This window comes from Mauremys mutica, chromosome 24 (genome assembly GCF_020497125.1).
Source record: "Mauremys mutica isolate MM-2020 ecotype Southern chromosome 24, ASM2049712v1, whole genome shotgun sequence".
NCBI classification, from domain to species: domain Eukaryota; kingdom Metazoa; phylum Chordata; order Testudines; family Geoemydidae; genus Mauremys; species Mauremys mutica.
In genome coordinates this window covers 9,658,381-9,677,103 of record NC_059095.1, presented here as the reverse complement: position 1 = coordinate 9,677,103, position 18,723 = coordinate 9,658,381, and the positions used below count along the sequence as shown (strand labels likewise).

Below are 18,723 nucleotides of genomic sequence, written 5' to 3'. Positions count from 1 at the left end.
GTCGGGATGCCACATTCCAACAAAAGGACGCAATGTCGTGACACTGTGTTGCAGAGCAACATCGCAAGACCTCAAATACTATCAGGGGCTCTTTAATTACCCTACAAGCCAGAGCTGTGGGGCAGCCCCCTGAAAACTCAGGAGCACCCCACAGATTTGGGAGCAATCTGAGAACAGTAGCCAGTGATGATGACAGCCGTGTGCGTCATCAGGCTGCATGTGATCGTGTTTACAACCTTTCTAGAGGGACGGGATCGGACTCCGTACAGCTGCTCTGCGGGGACTCCGCGTTTCACTACAGGTGACAACTAAGCAGTCCGGACCTTAGAGCAAAAGTTTCTGTTCAGGCCAAATGCAATGTCATGTGGGGAAAATGTGAGAAATCCTGAGGGCATTTGAAATAACCTGAATCCTTATGTGACTATTGCCAGTTGTGGCCACACGAGGGCGCAGTGTAAACTGCTTTTTAGGGCCTTGCTGATTCTTTGGCTCGAAACTGCGAGGGTCCAAGCTAGTGAGGTTGCAGCAAAGCCAGCGGAGTGGGATTTTGGGTGTCTCCTGGAAACGGGCCCCAAATTCTTCATTGCGAGAGGGAGAGGCTCCCGAAACAACGGTGCGCGTAGTTAGTCGAACGGCAAGGTTTGCGTTCCAGTCCTCCCCGACATCTTCATTTTGTCACCGCTGCCCTCTACTGGAGAGAATCTGAACTGTACAACTGTGTGTCTGCCGCCAAGCACTGCTCTCAGCTTGAGGGAGGTTCTCCGTTTGCTTTAGCGGCAGAGGCCTGTGCTTTGGAAGGAGCCGGAACTGAATTCTATCCCTGCTGCTGCGGATTTGCAGGATAGTCACAACCAGGAAGCTCCTGGATGCTCCAGCATGAGTCACCTTAGGCCTGGCCAGTTCCTAGGGTTGGCGGCGCTATTACCAGGGGCGAGAGGGGCTCTGGTTCATGCCAGCCGGGAAACCCACTCCTCCCTTGGTCTGTGAGTGACAGCCAGTGCCAGCCAGGTGCCCTGCGAGGAGAGGGAGACTGCGTGGGCAGAAGACAGAGTCCCCCAGGATGGCTCTGTGCTCAGATGCAGGGCTAGGAGGCTTTGAGCATAAGGCGGATGATGGTACGTTAACCCTGCCCCCTTGTATGTTACAATATGGTCTCTAGCGGCATCTCTGGAGATCAGTTGAGATGCCACAAAATCCAACCTCCAATACAAGGAGAATCTCTTCCCCCAAGGGGGGAAAACAAGTATCGGGGGGAGAGAAAGCAGGGCAGCAAATCCCTGGGCAGGAAAGGTGTATGTCTGAAACCTCCTTTCCTTGCAATGATACATGAAGTGTGCTTGATGGCAAGCTTTAGCAGAGAGAAGTCATTCGAAAGTCCTTTGCTGGCTTCAGGCCACGGTCAGTGCAATTAGCGAGTTTTCCCCTGGCCAGCAGCAGTTCCATTCAACAATTAAACCCCCAAATACTTTGTTTAGCTGCTCTTTTATGCATGTACTTTGGGGGCTTGCACAATGGCCAAAGCAGCGTGAACTGTATGGAGAGGAAGGAAGGAAGCCACTCTTCCCACCCACCAAGGGAGCTGGCCAGGACTCCAACCCAGCAAGCACCTCCTCTTTGAATTGCTTTTATTCAAGAAATGGCCAATTCCTTTGGGCTTTTAATGTCCGTAAATGAAAAGGCATTTTCTTGCCAGGCGTTTTCTGTGCTCCAGTGTCGCCTGGTGCAGAGACGCCGGCGGCTCCGACCTCTGCTGTCCATGCTTCCAAAGTAGCCATGTGTGTGTTACCTACCCGCCAGAACGTCAGCCTCTTGCTGGGGCTTTCAGAAGGAAATCCTGGCTGGGTTCTATACAGACATCAGGGTCCTTGGCTGAAGGGTGAATAGGCAGAACCAGCCAAGCCACTTGGATTAAAGGATGTCTTCCAGTCCCCAGAGTAGGGCTTTTATCTTGTATCGCAGCGGCTGTCAACCTTTCCAGATGACCGCCCCCCTTTCAGGAGTCTGATTTGTCTTGCGTACCCCAAGTTTCACCTCGTTTAAAAACAATTTGCTTACAAAATCAGACATGAAAATACAAAAGCGTCAGAGCGCGCTACTACTGAGAAACTGCTTTCGTTCTCATTTTTACCATCTCATTCTAAAATAAATCAACTGGAATATAAATATGGTACTTACGTTTCAGTGTACAGCACACAGAGCAGTATAAACAAGTCATTGTCTGGATGGAAATTTTAGTCTGTACTGACTTCGCTAGTGCTTTTTATGTAGCCTGTTGTAAAACTAAGCAACTATCTAGATGAGTCGATGGACCCCCTGGAAGAGCTCTGTGTACCCTCAGGGGTATGGGTACCTCTGGTTGAGAACCACTAGTGGGGCTTGTATGCCCACTAAGTCACTGCACCTGATGGCTCTTTTCTCCAACATGCCATGGTTTGAGCTAGGAGTGTGGTGGGCTGCGGGATTTTGGGAGGCAGGCACCCTTTGCTGCAGGGTAAGGGGCTGCAGTCCTTCATTCCCCAGTTCACCCTCTCTGTCTGCTCCTGATGATCCCCAGCAGTCACAAAACCCTGCAGCCTGTGTTTCCACACTGGTCGGGATAGGCCATGTGGCCAAAGTGACCCCTCTGAGGCAATAGGGAAACAGAAGGAAATTCAGAGCTAACCTTGCCAGGCTAGCAAGCGATTTAAGTAGCACTGTCACTAGCAGCAGAGAATGTGCTGGGTCAGCTGGGCCCTGAACTTTTCCAGCAGGCTGGTGGGGGAGACTTGAATTGTGGACAAGGCTGAGCTGAAAGGGTGGCAGTCCCCCAAATGATGGACCATCAAACTCAGTGTTTGGGTATTGAACTCCAATGCCTAGTAATGAGTTGGAGAAAGGATGTTTTTGTTAAAGAACCAACCCTTTTCGTAAAGGGGTGAGAGCTCATGATACAATTCCTCGGAATGGTCCAGGGACGACCAGATTTGATGTTTCTGATATTTCTATGGTTAAATCTTCAGTGAAAAAGAATCGTAGGCGTTTGGGAGGGGAGGGCCTTTTCTTTATTCATTGTGGAAAAGGAAAGCAGCCCAATTTTTAAAAGATCTATTGCACATCACAGATCCATTCCTCTACTTCAGAGGCTCTCAACTTTTCCAGACGACCATCCCTCTTTCAGGAGTCTGATTTGTCTTGCGTACCCCCAAGTTTCACCTCACTTAAAAACTGCTTGCTTACAAAAATCAGATATAAACATACAAAAGTGTCACAGAACCCTACTACTGAAAAATGGCCGACTTTCCCATTTTTGCCATATAATTATAAAATCAATCAATTGGAATATAAATATTGTACTTGCCTTTCAGTGTTATAGAGTTGTATAAACAAGTCATTGTATGAACTTTTAGTCTGTACTGACTTTTCTAGTGCTTTTTATGTAGCCTGTTGTAAAACAACGCAAATATCTGGATGAGTTGATGGAGCCCCTGGAAGAGCTCTGCGTACCCTCAGGGGTACACATACCCCTGGTTGAGAACCGCTGCTCTAGTTTCCTGGTCATTCAGTATTATAATTATTTACCATCTGTAATTACAGTCGCCCTTAGGAGCGCCCGTCATGGAGCAGAACCCCACCATGATAGGCCTGGTACAAACACAGTGCAAAAAGTGGGTCCCATTAATTCAAGTCAGGGATGGAGTGTTTCCTTTTAGAACAGGGAAACTGAGTAGTTTTATTTTGTAGCAGGAAAGGCCTGCCTTCTTTAGTGATTTCATCAGTCTGGGCAGGGCTTTTATGGCCTTGTGGGGTTTTGACTTTTTTGTGTGTGTGTGTGTATCCCTGGCAAAATTCCTGAGTGAGCGGTGATTTTTTTTTTTTAACAGCCCCTATCCATGCTGCCTGCAAGCTGCTCTCTGATTACCGCTCACTTCCTGAAAGGAGACTTTTCAGCAAAGCCTCTCACTCAAGAGCTGCCGACCTCTGACAGAAGAAGGCTATTCTGCTGTGACTTGAGGAAGAACGACACACACACCCGCAGCCTGGAAAGTTTCTGACACACGCAGGAGGGAGAGAGACGCTTTTGGCTGCGGCTGGGAAGAAGAAGAGACCCTGACAGACTAGAAGGGGGGAACAGAAGAAAGAGGGGGAAAAGATAACCAAGGTAATTCGCTTTCTTAATAACGAAATCTTTGCAGAGCAAATTCTCAGAGGTTGGGCTTGTGGGGGTTATGGGAGGGGGGTTATGCAGATGTTCTTTGAAATCCAAACGGTCTCCGGTTGAAGGAATGAGGCTGAGGAATACTGCATGCTGGAAAAACATTTATGAGAATGAAAACCATGTTCACCCGTCTCCAACATTCAGAGTTTCCATAAAACCTCTGGGTTGTGTTTCAGAGCGGCTGCAAACAGCAGGAGTCAGGCATTTGCTCTCGCTTGCTCCCTGGCTCTCCCAAACACACCAGTCAACTGCTAAGCCTTCTGATTGCACGCTTGTTTGTTCTAAAAGCGGAGTCCCTGTTGCAAAGCGGCTATGGGGTGAAACTCTCAATTACCAAGCCCCAAAGCTGTAATCGGGCTGCAGAATTATATGTTCTTAGCTGCCCTGGTTCCTGAGAATAAGCACACATTGCTTTCTCTCTCTCTCTCTCTCTCTCTCTCAACTTCATGAGCTGCCAAGGCTTCCTTTCCCTCTTCTACTATGTGGCTTATAAACTGTCTGCCCCCAAAAAGCTACAGTGCCGCTAATTTTGTGAGCCAGCATCAGGCATTTGGCAGTTCGGACTGGTCATATGTTTCTCTGCCTTGATTATATTTTTAAAGGTGTTTTTTTTCTAATTTAATCCTCCGGACCATGTTATTTTAAACATCAAGGTAAATGTTAGCTATGGTGAAATGCCAGCAGATTATCTCATTAGGGTTGGTGGAGCTGCACTATAAATAGGAAGGCGTTTATAAAATAACCTTGGCGATCACTTCCAGCAAAATGAAATCAAGAGAGGCACTGAATGCTGGACTGGTGTGAGCACTGTGGAAGGGCTGCTACCCTCTGACTTGGGCGCCAACTAGGGGCGTGCGGCAAGATTTAAATTTTCAAACTGGGGCCAGAGCTGTTCTCAGCAGCGATTTGGTCCAGTATCACATTGGCTGTAAGCCTTGAGTTTCTCTAATGGCAGCCGATACCGATTTCCATGGGAGAAGACTCGCTCTCATCCTCGGACACACCAGCCAGACGGGATTTCTATCCCGGGTTTATCCATTTCCGTCAGTAGGGTTTAGACTTTGACAGCTCAGGGTCTGGCGTCAGCTGTGCGGAGGGTCACCAGGGTTCTTGGGGTCTGTGATTTCTGTTGGTCTTTTGGTTTGGATCCATCATAGAAGCTTGGAAGCTGTGGGAAAGGGAAAGGACTTATTGGGCCATCTAGTCAATTTCCCCAGCCGGCGCAAGATTCCTCCTGACCGTCTGTTCGCCAGGGCTTTTCTCAGTCTCGTTTTAAATGTCTCCATCAGTGACACTCTCTCCACTTCTCTTGGGAGACTGTTCCGCTGAATGATAGTTTGCAGTGTTGTTGCTGTATCTGTGGTGGTCCCAGCCGGTCCCGTGCTTCCACAGAATTATAGACAGGTGTCATTTGCTATGGGGCAAGGGGGCAGTTGATCCCCTAAACCTTGGTTTGCCCCTGTGCGACTTTTATAGGTCTATATGCTTCATTACGTCTTCCACCCGTACCCCCACCAGGACTTGCATGACATAATATCACATATTATGTTCTCTTTGCTGCCACAGCTTTGTCCTCGCCCAGAATTTTTCTGAAATGATCCCCTGATTATAGACCTCGCTGGCAGGGAGAGTTCCTTATATTAAACATACCACGTGTTTCCTTTGCTCCGTTTCATCCAATTATCCTCAGTTACACCCCACTGGGCCTCCCTGTACGTTCCTTTCCCCTCCTTGATGCTTACACCTTCCAGACACTTATTTGGTTCTCCGGCCCTACTCGCTCTTCGCCGTATGGTCAAAATCACACACATTTTGTGCTTGTGAGCTTCTGGGTGAACCAGCCCCTTTGCCCAGTTCACAAGGACAAGGCACCGGAGGCAGAAGACTTGTCATTTGGGCACGGAATGCCCCAAACAAAACCCACGATAAAGAGAGCTGTTAGATTCAGGGAGGGCATTAGCTGCCCCGGGGTATACAGATCCCCCCCTCCCATACAAGGAATATAAATGTGCTTTAAGCAGCCACGTGGAATAACCAGCAATGCTTGATTTCCTGTACCTAAAATGTAGAGGTCACAGGTGTTAGTTTAGGCAGCCGGCAACACCAAGTGAAAAGAACCCATTGGCCCTAAGAGGGGTCACCGAGCCCCTGACAATGGAGGAATAAAATGCTCTGCCGCTCAGGAGGAGTGGGGTGACCCAGAGGGGGAGGGGAGCATTTATGGCCACGGTCAGTCCTGGCTGCCCACCGGGTGAGGACAGTGCGGCTTCGAGGCAGCCTCAACCAGTGGGGGAGTCTTTTGACTTCAGCGGGAATTGTATTGGGGCCCAGTGAGCAGAGAACATCAGTTAGTGGGATGGTTCCGCCCCCCCTTAACTCTGAAAACCTCCATAGACCAACTCTGAGTTCATTCCGAGCCAGAAATGCCACGGGAAGTGCCTCTCCGCCGTTTGTCACTTCCCAAACCCCTGTGTCCCGGAAGCACAGGGGCAGTGCCAATCAGATTAAAACCCCCAGGAAGCGAACCAAAGTTCCTCAGCTTTCAGAAAGGTGCAAGGCAGATTTGGATTTTTATGGTGACGTTTAGGCTCAGATGTCTGGGTGATGCAGGAACCAGAAAGAACAGCTTGACTCTCAGATTCCGGGCAAGGTTTGCGGGGTGGCTAGTTAGGAAAACCATCTTCTGGTTTGTAAGCCGATCAGATCTGATGTGGAATCATTCCAACGTGAGAAACACGGGAATCCACAGGGCCATTTTTAGGGTCAGTCTCCAAAGCTGAATCACATTGAAACTGTCTTCAGACCTAATCCAAGGTGTTAATAGTAACTGAGATGAGAAATACTTAGCTTGATGGTATCCCTTCACAATCAGCATAACTTCATTGAAGTTAGTGGAGCTGCTACATCAGTTGACACCAGCTGAGGATCTGACTGTACTCCGGTGATGCTGGTTGTTTGTTTTTTGGTTTCGCTCAGCATGGGCACTGAAAACATGGGCCAATGCTGTCGCTTTTGGGTTTCCAACACTTCTTCACACAACGCACAGTCAATCTGTGGAACTCCTTGCCAGAGGATGTTGTGAAGGCCAAGCCTGTAACAGGTGTGATAGACCCAGGACAGTTGGGTACAACAAAGTAGTCAAAGGCAGATATACTGGCCCCTGGATTAGCAGTTTTCTGTTCCCTGACTGACCAGAGCAGGGGCTGCTATAGACTAATGAGAACACCTGACTCCAATTAACCTGCAAAGAGTCAGGTGAGTCCATTAAGGTAATGTGAACACCTGACTCTAATTAAGGCCCTGCTGATACTATACAAAGGGCTCACTCCAGTCAGGCGAGGGAAAGCCAGGGAGCCAGAGGAGAGGAAGTGCGGCTGAAGGGCTGGTTAATGAAGACATCCCAAACCATTGGTAAGGGAGCTCTAAGGTAAGGGAGAAGCAGGAGAGCTGTGGGGAAGGTGCCCAGGGAAATGTAGCAACTCTGGCAGTGAAAGGTCGGCTGCCAACAGCTGCTGCCATTAGGGTCCCTGGGCCGGAACCCAGAGTAGAGGGGGGGCCTGGGTTCCCCCCAACCTGCCACTACAGGAACAGCTCCTGGGAAGGGAAGACAGGCCCCTGTCAGGACAGGAGGCTAAACTGTTCTGAAATAAGCCCTAGAGACAACAGAGACTGTGGGAGTTCTCTCACCAACCTCCTTGCTGCCTTATGAAAAGGGCTCAGTAGACTGTAACCCTGGCCCTAGAGAGGGAAGGGCTACGTGGAGGGTCGCAATGAGCCACTGAGCCTAAACTGCCTAGAAGTGCGGGACCCACAGTGACAAGGTCAGAGCTCTGCCACACAGGGTTCAAAAAAGAACTAGATACATTCATGGAGGATAGGTCCATCAATGGCGATTAGCCAGGGGTAGTGTCCCTAGCCTCTCTTTGCCAGAAGCTGGGAATGGACAACAGCAGATGGTTCACTTGATGATCACCTGTTCTGTTCATTCCCTCTGGAGCACCTGGCATTGGCCACCGTCAGAAGACAGGATACTGGGCTAGATGGGCCTGTGGTCTGACCCAAGATGACTGTTCTTCTGTTCCATTTTCAGTTAATTTTTAAAGAAAAAACAAATCACTAACAGGATTCTGCTCCTTTTAGGTTTGCAAAACCCTTCTGAATGCAAAACCTACATAGATATTGGTCCTAACATGAGTTGATCTTAGTGCCCGCAATACCCGGAGTTTTGCCATGCAATGGCACCAGGATTTCACCCTTCAGTTGAAACAAGAACAAAAGAACTAGTTCAGTCCTCTCTCCAGCTATCAGCCCCGTATTCCAAAGTGATGAACCGCGGTGTCTCGTTGGTGACTGGGCATAGATAGCCTTTGGGTTGCAGCTACCTCGTTAGAAACCTACATGTTTTGGCAAGTCAAAGCATTCTCTGCCGTGTCTCATCAAATCTAAATCGTTTGGCTGACATGCGTCCTCCAGGAGACAGCCCACAGACGGGGGAGAAAAGGACCCTAAAATCTTGGCAGGTGAGAGCCATCGGAGCTGACCGCTCATGCGCCCATCAGGAGAGAGATTTGGAGCTCAGAGCGGGAGGCAAGAGACATGACCTGCAAACCCCATGACTCCATGAGATTCATATAGAAGCCAGGGCCCAGCAGTGTGACTCCCCATTCCCTCTGCAATGCTTCCAGGGCAGCACTCCTCCTCACGGCCGTACCGTCGCTGGCTCTCCTGCTGCTCTAAGGTACCTTTCCCCTGCCCTCCAGAAGCTGCTTGGGCCAGCGTTGACTCCAGCCTTGATTTCCACTCAGCAATCTATTGGGAGTTGAAGAGCGTGGGTGTTCCTTCCCTCACGCTCCTCTCTACTTCCAGCTCCCTCCGTCCGACACGCTCCCCTCATGATGCGTGGGACTTTCAGCCACCATCTGTCTGCATCTGACTTGGATGGTGTACACCTCAGGGCAGTGACAACACACGTTTGCACAGGGCCAAGCCAGAAAAATAATAGTGAGAGTTGCAGTGCCATGGAGAAGGAAGCCCTCGGTCAAGCAAGCCCACCCTCAACTAGTGGGGGACCGGTTCCCCGCAGTGTATTGTCCAGGCCATTTGTAAGTGATGTAAACAATGAAAGCAGTGACCAGTTCCCTCCTGTCAGCCTCGCAGATCTCAGCAGTAAGAAGCTTTTCCTGCTATTTAGTGTAGATTTTCCTTTGCTTAATTTCATCCCATAGGTCCTAGAGCGGTGATACTCACTCAGAACCCCCTAACCGCGCCCCTCAGCCCCTCCCTAGTGTTACTTTAGTCAGCTAGCACATCCCAGAATAGTCAGAGATTCTAAGGGCAGAAGGGATGGTTGTGATCAGCCTAACCTCCTGCATAACATGGGCCATAGGATGTCCATGAAATTAATTTCTGTTTGAGCAGAGCCTACAGTACAGTCTTGATCCAAAAATTGCCAGTGGTGGAGAATTTACCAGTACCCCTGGTAAATTGTTCCAGTGGTTACTTACCCTCCTGTTAAAAACTCGTACCTTATTTCTAGACTTTCTGCTTCCAGACATTGGATCTTATTATATCTTTGTCTGCTAGATTGTGGAGCCCAGGATCAAAGTTGACTAGATGACCTCCTGAGGTCTCTTTCAACCCTGATATTCCACAATTCTATGATTCTATTATTCTAAGTTCTGTTCACCAAGCAGGTACTTATGGTCTGTTATCAAGTCACCCCTTAACCTTCTCTTGGTTAAGCTAAATAGGTTGAGCTCCCAGAGTCTCTCACTAGAAGGCCGATTTTCTCATCCTTCGATGATTCCCGTGGCTCTTCCCTGAACCCTCTCCGATTTATCAACATCCTTCTTGAGTTATGGCCACCAAACTGGACACGGTATTTCAGCAGCGGTCGAACCAGTGCCAAGAGGAATAACAGCCTTCCTACTTGCGCGTGCCCTGTGTGTGTATCCAAGGGTGACATTAGCTCTTTTGGCCCCAGCCCTGGGAGCTCCTGTTCGGCTGATTATCCTCCATGATTCCCCAGAGGTCAGAGTCGCTGCATCCCAGCCCAGTCTCAGGTTTTGAGTACAGCCGTGCACCCACTTTAATCTGGCTCCACTTGCTGCCTTGGAGCATCACTGTCCAGCATGAAACAGCTGCTGCGCTCCACTCCAGAGGGGGCGAAGTGATCGCCGTGCATGGCGGTTAAAATACATAGGGATGACAGGCGCGGTGGAGTTGCAAGGCACTGCCCTAGCTCTCGTCCTGTGTCCCCGCGTCGGGCTCGGCACTGAAGTTCTTCGTCTGAAGTAAATCAGCGGGACTTGTGCTTGAAAGAAGAGATCGAGACGCGCTGTGGTGGGCCGGTCACTGTGCCACCCGGCGAGCCTGTGGGCTTGAATCTCCATGGCCCTGCACCTTATGCAGGTATTAACACCCGGGCACAGGGGGCGTATAAGGCTACCATGGTCGTCTATATTGCACAGGTGCTGATGGCTGCACAAGGCTCTAGGCAGTGGAGAATCAGGCCATGAGATTTTGTTTGTAGGAGGGGCGGGTGGGGGTGTTTCGCTGCCTGTGTAGAACCATGAATGCTCCATCCTTTTCCGAGCCTTGACACAGTTATTGCGAGCAAAGGAGAGCCGGCGACACTGCTGGGTTTCACGGATGCTGCGGGTGGCCAAGGAAGGGGGATGGGGGCAGTGAGAGGAGTGGGAGGGAAGCTGCCTTCACTGACACCCAAGAAGGTGGTGAGTCCATATTTCCTGCCCACACCGAACCCCATAAACTGTAAGGAGCATAGTGGGGCCATTCACAGTTGCACACAGTGCAGCTTATGTCAGAGGACGGGATGCCAGAGCCGGCGAGCCCACTGAACTGCAAACTATTAAGCAGTCAAAGCTCCAGTTTATGGGAGCGGGTGCAGGGGCCACAGAGCTGGTGTGGAGGCCCTGAGTGCCAAATGATCAGTCTGCACAGTTGAACGGTAACGACTCGAGCAGGTGTTTGTGGCTCTGGATCCGGTGGAAATAGGGTTTGCTGATTTTTTTTTTATTATGGTTGTATCCTGAAGCTCTCTTTGTCAGGTGAGACTGTAATAAACACATGCGTGCACACACACGCACACATTCCATCTGTCCCATGTTCTCACACACACACACAAACACACACGTTCCATCTGTCCCATGTTCTCAGACACACACACACACACACACACACACACACACACACACGTTCCATCTGTCCCATGTTCTCTCTCCACACACACACACACACACACACACACACACACACACACGTTCCATCTGTCCCATGTTCTCACACACACACACATGTTCCATCTGTCCCATGTTCTCTCTCTCACACACACACACACACACACACGTTCCATCTGTCCCATGTTCTCTCTCTCTCACACACACACACACACACACACACGTTCCATCTGTCCCATGTGTTCACTCACACACACACACACACACACACGTTCCATCTGTCCCATGTTCTGACCCACACACACACATGGAATCACCGAATCGTAGGACTGGAAGGGACCTCGAGAGATCAGCTAGTCCAGCCCCCTGCACTCCTGGCAGGACCAAGTCTTACATATACATGTCAGATGGGCAGGGCTAGATTTTCAAAAGAACTCAGGGTCAGATTTTCAAGTGCTCGGCCCTTATAATTGTGTAGCACACCCAGCACAGGTGGCAGACACAGACACGTGTGTAGAGAGATTTATCTGTGTAGATGGAATACATACCTAGTCATGCAGGCATGGGCGTGGCATATACACGGACAAACACATGTAGTTGGTACACACACACAGAGACATACATGTGTTTAGGTGGCACACATGCAAAGATGGTGCACAAGAATATAGATGGCACACATACGTGTGCATGGATGACACACACACAGGCAGAGATGGCACATACCCTTGTATGTGTAGATGGCACACACGGACTTACACTCTTATGCATAGATGGCACACATGTGCATAGAGGCATGCACATGTGTGGATGGCACACGGACATATAAGTGTCGGTGGCACCTACACACGCACAAGCCGATGTGTTGATGGCCCACACGCTTGTACAAAGGTGGCGTGTGTGTACCCACGCTTCGATGGCATGCGCACACGCCGATGGCAGATACGGTCGCTCAGTGACTGCCTGTTCTTTTCTTTTTTTTCACTGCCGTTTTGTAACGGCTGAAGCCAGTGAGGAGTGTGGTGGCTGGGGGCCAGCAAGTCTGGGTCACATGGAACGGCTCCAAGCCATTGCATAACTCCTGTCTGAGAGGGGACCTGCCTGGGAACGCTTAGCTTCATCTCCTTAAAGAAAAAGACGTCCCGAGGCCGGTGTCTCCTTGGAGGGCAGGAGCTTCCTGCATCACTCAGTCCACAGCTGTCTTATCTCTGGCCTAGGGGGTTAACCTGGGTGGACCAAGGACTAGGGTTCAGACTGGGTGCGGACGCTGCCATGTGAGGCAGGACAGGAGGCACTGCCCCCACATCTACAGCACCTCCCAGATCAGGCTCTCAAAGCACTGTACAAGGGAGCTGGACAAGTAACATGATCCCCGTGGGACAGATGAGGAAAGCAAGGCAGACAGGTCAAGTGACGCCTCCAAGGTCACAGAGCGGGTCAGTGGCAGAGCAGGAAAGAGATCCCAGGACTCCCTTGCCCCCTGTCCTGGACTCGGCTGCCTCCCACTAAAATGCGGTGCCTTCTGCCCCAGGCCTGGGGGAATCAAAGCCCTGGTCTCCTGGCTGGCGTTCTCTCCCCAGCGAGGGCTGAGTTCTTAATGACTTCTCCGTTGGCTCCTTGCTTGAGGCTGTGTGGGGAGGGAGGGAAGCGAAGGGTAACTGCCTTCTCACCTGTGGAGCCCGAACGGGCCTGCCGGGAGCTTAGGAGAATGAACCCAAACGCGTTAAACTCCCCGTGCTGGCCGGCAGCCAGGGCAGCCCCGGAGAGCTGCGCCTGTCCAGCGTTGCCCAGCTGGACTCACCAACGCCTTCAGTATCTTCCTAGAGAGCCAGGAGCGTGCAGGACGCAGGGAGACAGCGGAGCAGGAGCCATGAGAAATGGGATCTGCTCGGAGGGCTCCATGTCAAAGGCAAGCAGGCAGGTTGGTCTTGAGAGGCTTTTTCTAACCCAGCTATTCCCTTCAAGTCCTTATGCCCTCACCTTGGCAGGCAGGAGACTCTCCGGCTCTGAGCCTGCTGGTGTCTCCTGCGATCCTCCTTCTCTTTCAGCTCCTTATAGCCCTCCTGCACCCCCAGAGAAACGGATCCCAGCGCAACCAACCGGGCTGTTGCGGCCAGTCCAGGCGCTCAGATACTGCCATGATCGGCATCAGCAGAACCCCTCAGCTAGACAGCCACCTGCAAGGTGACACCACCACCCAGGGGTATAGGAGACTCCAGACAGACGTGCACACCATTCACTTCTGGGGCTGATACTTTCATTTCCCTGATGTGTGAGTGGCAGGCCGGTTGCCTTGTTCCGCCAAGCTGGAGCCAACAACTTGCTACATTTGAGGCATGTGAGACCTTCGCAATGAGAGGCAAAGCTACTTGATGGGGTTTGGATTTGGTTAAAAACTCAGAAAAGGGCTCATTTCCCTCAACAAAATAACTAAAACAAAATTCAATTTTAAAATTCCCATGTTTTATGAATTTTTCACTTCAATACAGACCGGTCTAGCTGTGCGTCTCATCCTGCCGAACGGATTCAGTCGCATGGAGCCAAACGGCCAGTCGGATTCAGTCGCATGGTGCCGAACGGCCAGTTGGAGTTGGTGACTTGGTGGTATTGCACCATGCTACCAAGCCCAGCAGGACAGCCTGTTTCTCCTTTCAAAGAGCAGAGAACAAAGATGCACAGTTGGTTGATAGGAATGAGTTTGTCACATGTCTGGGAAATTTATGTTTAAAATAATAATCATCCTAATAAAGAGAGGCTTGACAAGGGGGTGCAGCCCTTGAGGATGGTGTCCTCTCTGTGGTGGGTTCACTGGTAGCTTAGGGGTGCTGTGCAGGTGGGCCATGAGGAACGAATTAAGGGCTGTCTCTGAAGATCCAACCATGACCTCCCTTCAGCTACTGCCTGGCAAAGCTAATAGCGGCTCTGGCTTTTGGCTTTCAAGAAATGCCAATCCCCCGTTAAGCAATTTGGAGTTCTCTTGATCACAAATTTCTCAGCTTTCACATTTTATCTGAGTGATCCCTGCAGGTTTTTTCCTTTCATAGGAACACAGAAATCAGACCAATGGCCCAGCTCAGTGGCTTATTTCCATCAGTGGACACAACTCCAGTCTTCAGAGCTGATAATGAACAATTATGCAATAATCTGTGATATTGGCCTTGGTTACTCTATAACCCTGAGCAGAGTAACACAGACTAGGTTTGGGACTGCAGTTTGGGACAACACAGAACTATCCTTCCTTCACCTTTTGACTGGATTGGTCCATGTCTGGGAGCCATATTTCAGCAAAGGCTCCAAACCAGAATTGCTAATGAAAGGCTGGTTTTCAGAGAGAAGAGATTATGATAATCGCTGGATGAGTCTATGGCTATTTGGGTGAACTCTGAACCTCTCCTGCTGCAAGGTCTTTGCTTTGCAACAGTCCTGGGTCCTTCCTCGGTTCAAGTCCTTGTTCACCTACAGTAGCATCTTTCTGGTCTTGGTCATTAGCAGTAGTGATAGGAGTGGAGCAGATTGATGGGGCAGTTTGGTTTACGGTGATTGTTTATGATGAGAAATCTTGGAGTAAGGAAACTATCCGGCTGGATGGTGCCTACCTCTGGTACTTATGGCCCTGAGCACCTCAATCTTTCAGGCATTGATCCTCCCAGCACCCCTGTGTTTTGGGGAAGTGCTATTTTACTGAGGCACAGAGAGACTAAGACTATGTCTACATTCCCACTTTTGTCGGTCAGGGGTGTGAAAAATACACTCACATAAGTTTCACTGACAAAAGCGCTGATGTGGACGGCGTTATGTCGGCAGGAGAGGCTCTCCCACCGACACAGTTTCCGCCGCTCGTTGGGGGTGGTTTAATTACGCCGGCAGGAGAGCACTCTCCGTCGGCACAGAGCAGCTACACCGGAGACCTTGCAGAGTTACAGCTGTGCTGCTGTGAGGTCCAGAGTGTAGATATCGCCTGGGTGATTTGCCCAAGGTGACCCAGGAAGTGTGTGACAGAGCAGGGAATTGGAGCCAGGTCCCACAAGTTCCAGTCTAGCACCTTAAACCCCTGGAACATCCTCCTCCTCTGGGCTGTGTGCTCCCGATCTAATTATATCGACCACCCGCACTGGATCTGGGCAGCAGACTCGGGGCATTAACTGAGTGCTCTGTGGTTGAGTTCCTCTGGTTTTGAGAGTGTATCCAGCCTGCATGAACTGTTACTGCATTGCGACGGCGTAGACAAAGGCCAGGTATGACCCATTCATTCATTATTTAGCTAAGAGAACAACACTGTCTGGAAGTTCTGATTCTGGAGCTTTATGTTCGCCTTGTTTTCAGCAGCTGACGCTGCACATCAGGGAAGGTGTGTTGGTGGAAGGGGGATGGGGAGGGGCTGGCAAGAGGGGCTCACAAGTATTTCCTCCCACCGGGGCATGCTGGAAGCAGAAATCTGCCTTTGTCTTTATTTCTCGAAAAGGGAAAGGGACACCTGAGCTCATAAATTGCAACCGCTGGATGAGAAACCTGGAACCAGCAAGCCCCTGCGTCTTTAAAAGCATTTAAGTTCCTCTCCTCTGCACTAGGAGGCACCTTGAACCTTCCTCTTGGGCCAAATCAGAGCCCATCTGCTTTCTATTACCTTCCATCCAGCTGCCTCTGAAGCCAAAAAGCCAGGCTTTCAGGGAATTCTGTCTGCAGACCCGATGTTGAAATTAGTAACAGTTGTCCTTTCTGTCTGTCTGTCTGTCTTTCTGTCTTTCTTTCTTTCGAGCCAGGGATCCAAACAGCCGCCTTGTACTCATGCCACAGCCCAAGAGTTCACACAGCGAAATCCACCTTGGCACCCGCCGCGGGGAGTGTTCGCTCTCAGGCAGCGCCTGCCAAGTACAATGAATTCCTAGGAAAGGAGCAAATCGGAACCGACCCAAGTGAGGCAGGCACGAGACCCGGAGAGGTCACGCTGTACCCTGGACTTCTTGCTTACTGCTGGACATGGCCCCGCCTCGTAAGATCCGAAGAGACTGCTGCACCCCCCCCCACCCCCCCGTGCACAGATCCGGGGTCTTCCTGCCTGTTTGTGCCTGTGTATTATTGACATCCTGAAAGCTAAAGCTTGACACGAACGTTATGGAAAACTTTATACATATTAAAGAAACTGAGGAGCCCGCTGGTCTTCCAGCTTCCCTCCTCCTCCCCTTCTTTCCCTCCCATGATAAAGGGTCATTGGGGGTCTCAGAGGTGGAGTGCTGTGGAAACGGGGATGCTTTTCACCCCCCTGGGCATGAGGGAATCAGTGCTTGGGCCCTCTCCCCCTCTGCCGTTCAGGGGAATTTTACAGCTCTAATTCCCAACCTGTGGTGCTAAAAACAGGCTTTCCTCCCTGTGAGGTCAAGGGTTGATGGGCTCTCCCTGCTCTCTAGCCTCTCCCAGGCTTTGATGCCTTTGGGGATGAGGGCGCTGCTAACATACATGAGAGGGAGAGGGAGGGAAAGATGGAGGGGATAGGAGGGAGGTCAGAAGTCATGACCGCTGCAGCTCAGGGTCCTGGAGATGTGGAAGAGTGACAGGAAATAATAGCCGCTTTGAGGAAGCTGGTTCAACAACGGAAAAACAAGACAAATTAGGAGTGTAAAGCCCAGAGGAAATATACTTCAGCCGAGAGGCTTTCTGTCCAGAAACCCTGGAAGTAGGACAAAGTTTAAGAGCTGGAATCTCAAAGCTTAATAGAGTCTAAAAATGCTGACTTAGGAGAGCCAGAGCATGCTGGGCTCTTGCTTCCCTTCTCGCTTGTGCAGTTTCAATCACACAGCTTTAAGGGGAATCACGACGGACAAGCTCTGAGGTTTTGCGTCAGTTTGGCTGCATGATTACGATTGCTGCTCTCTTAAATTGACTCTCCGTTCACCGGTACAGCTGGAGGTCGTGTTGCGATGTGGCAACGTCACTAGGTTGGACGCCGCTACGTCACTGCCTCGTGATCCCACAGCATGGGCCTCATCGGCCTTACATCATTGAGAGGTGGGATCAGGGATAGTCCTGCCTACCAGCCCCCCAGATTTCTCTGTTCTTGGTGACCAGAGGAACCCAAGGTCAAGCTTTGGCCAGCTATTCTTCGGCCATGTACTTATTTCACTGAGGCTATGGCATAATTGGGAGATGATGGTTTCTGCGTAGGATGCGACGGGCATGGACAGTTGTGTTCTATCTGCATACACTTGGCATTTGAACCCAGGGTTTCTAATAGTCTTCTCGACATGTGTGAGACGATAAAACCTTGTAGGACTCCTCCGATGAGAACCCAAGAGACAGAACTGAAGATACCCATTACAACTCGGTGGGTTTGGACTGAGAGGAGAGCCTGGTGCCAGGAATGCACTTCCCCGCTGTCCATAGCAAAGAAGCGATCGTTTAATAACACAACCAAGGTCATCTCTGACCCATACTTGGCCTGCCATTTAAAGGGATACAAAATGTTGATGGCAGTCAGGTGTGGTTGGAATCGTAGCTTCTCATCCACCTTATTTAGAAATGGGAGGTTAGACACCAGCCTACAGATAGACATACTGGATAGTTGGCCAAGTGTGTGTCAAGTGATCATTTCTTAATTACTAGCTGGAGTTTTCCAGGCTTTGAGAGGGAAGACATCTACATTCATCCAAGGAGACATAAATTAACCAAGGAGCCCAAGAGTCCTTAATAAGCCAAACAGGGCATGGGACAAAGTTGCATGCGGTGCCTCTGAGATCTTGCAGTGCTTCCAGGACTTCATCCGATATGAAGAGTCCAAATCCATGGGGACGGAAATGGAATCACGGGTTCTGTATGTGTCCATCGGTATACCTCAGGAGTCCTCTTGGATTAGTGTGACCTGATCTGAGATGAACATTCTTTGCAACAAATTTCTTATGCCTCTGTCCCCGGCTGTTCACAGTTTTTGTTATTGACCTTCGTGCTTCCTTCCTTTCCGCAGGTCATCTGAGCACCATGGGTGTCTGTGGAGTGATAGGAAGGAGACTTTTGGTACTAAGGTATCAATGACAGTGGAAAGTATGTGGTCCAAATGTCTGACCAGATCTCCATGCCGTGGCCACTTATTTGGTGGCCAGTTTCTTTTAGGATGTTCTGAAAGTTGGCGGGCTTCCTGAGTCTGTATAGTCAGACTATTCTCAGTAGGGAGAAAGAGCTGACGCTAGCCTGGATGAGTTGACTGTCTGACAAGGACTCCCAGTACCCAAATCCAGGCTAAAGATAAGGTCTAGAGTGTGACTGGCCAAATAGTTAGACTTGGAGACTCCCTGGGAAAAGCTCTGGGAGGAGAAGGTTGAGATGAAGCTCCATACCAGTTTC

The 18,723-nt window shown here is 50.2% G+C and overlaps 2 protein-coding genes across 5 annotated transcripts in view; one reads left to right on the top strand and one right to left on the bottom strand.

The window, feature by feature from the left end:
- The window catches only part of ADAMTS10 (ADAM metallopeptidase with thrombospondin type 1 motif 10), a 132,913-nt gene that overhangs the window by 27,443 nt on the left and 86,747 nt on the right, over window positions 1-18,723 (top strand). For both annotated transcript variants that reach the window (XM_044998388.1, XM_044998387.1), the window contains exon 3: window positions 3,861-4,138. The gene's annotated coding sequence lies outside the window, so the exon portion shown is untranslated. The remainder of the gene's footprint in view (window positions 1-3,860; window positions 4,139-18,723) is intronic.
- The window catches only part of LOC123355754 (tyrosine-protein kinase ZAP-70), an 84,297-nt gene that overhangs the window by 49,157 nt on the left and 16,417 nt on the right, over window positions 1-18,723 (bottom strand). The gene's annotated exons all lie outside the window — the stretch shown is intronic.